Genomic DNA, 1,558 nt, shown 5'->3' on the forward strand with positions numbered 1-1,558 from the left:
GACACAGGTCAAATGCATCCAGAGTAGATGGCATGCCAGCTATCACAGTATTTATCTCAGGTACTACCAAGCAGGACTCCCGGGTAGATTAGTGGAAATCTGAATTAGTTCCACTGTGCTTAATGTGGGCCAACATCAGAGCAGGTACATAGAGGTGGGTATTGATCCCTGTGATGAGACTACTTCATTTGTGAGCAATGGTGTTTGGTTCTGGAATATGTTCAATTAGGCTTTTGTTTGTATCTTAATGATGACAGAGTTACAACAAAACCAATTTTCTCTCATCCATCTTCAAGAAAATTAATTCTACAATTTTGGGAGAAGATACAATTGTATTTAAATTTCCATTCAGACATTATGTTGATAGGATTTTATAGGCTGATTCTGATGTTCTTCTAACAGCTGCCCATGCACCTTTTTTTTTTTTTGAGACCACTCAATTTGGTAATAGAACAAATCAGGTTGAAGTTTTAAGAAGTGTCATTTCACACGCGATTTGAACTTGCAGAACTGTTGCATTTATTTATTACAGCAAGTTTCCTTTCAGCATTTCTCCGAATTCTGATGCTAGGTCTTATCATTTGACCAAGGAGGCAGTCCCAAGCATACACTGATCCTCTGTTACCTGCTGGACCTGTTGCTTCAAATCAATAATGCACAATTCTCAGATGCTGCTTCATTTTGTGCCTCTGAGTAATTTTCTTGCTTATCTTCAAGTGTGGGGAGAAACTAATGAAGTCCAACCAATTGATTCATGCTTTCTGAAGAAATCCTTCTGCCTCCACCTCTGCCACTGAGCCTCCAGCTCTTACCAGAGGAACAGTTACTTGCTGACACAACATCCTGAGAATAACCTCCATTGGATTTATCACGTAGCCATTGATTATTTAGTAATCCTCAAAAAACTGGCAACCTCCTAAGCTTATGAGATGCAGAATTTAACCTTATGAACAAGGTATTTCTCCTCACTCTTAGCATATTATATAGGGCATGTGCACCTGAGACTGCATCTCAAAAGACAGGCAGAGCAGATGGGAGGCACTTTACTGCTCATCACCTTCAAAGGGCGAGGGGAAAAAAAAAATAAAAAGAAAACCAGGAAAGAAAAACTGCCCATGTTACATCAACAACAGGTATGAACTTGATTTCTGGAACAAGAGAATCTTTCCGCTTTTTAAAGGTTGTGCAACTAGTTCTTTTGGATGGGGTGTTCCTCACTTTCAGGGCGGCTTTACAGTCCACAGTCACGAAAGACTCTAACTCAGTTGCTCTAAGCCATGCAGTCAGCCCTTCTAGAAAGTAATAGTTCTCTTCTCCCGCTTTTTCTTTAAAAAGAATGAAAGGAAAAAGAAGAAAAACCAAACCACTCAAATGTGCATTTTTTCCTCTGGCTGGCAGATTTCCAAGATTAAGAGGACTGCTCTCCGGCTGGAACAGCAGCCGGGGCCTGCTCTCCAAACTCACAAAAGAGAACACCACACACAGAGAAAATGTGACGGGTCTGAACGGCCAGAAACGTCTTCTCACCCTCTGAGAGAGCTTCTCCAATGAAGAAGGA

The 1,558-nt window shown here is 41.0% G+C and overlaps 1 protein-coding gene across 1 annotated transcript in view; it reads right to left on the minus strand.

Moving 5' to 3' along the window:
• EGFR (epidermal growth factor receptor) overlaps nucleotides 1–1,558 on the minus strand; it is a 150,873-nt gene that overhangs the window by 148,552 nt on the left and 763 nt on the right. The gene's annotated exons all lie outside the window — the stretch shown is intronic.

This window comes from Geospiza fortis, unplaced genomic scaffold, assembly GCF_000277835.1.
Source record: "Geospiza fortis unplaced genomic scaffold, GeoFor_1.0 scaffold265, whole genome shotgun sequence".
Lineage (NCBI taxonomy): Eukaryota > Metazoa > Chordata > Aves > Passeriformes > Thraupidae > Geospiza > Geospiza fortis.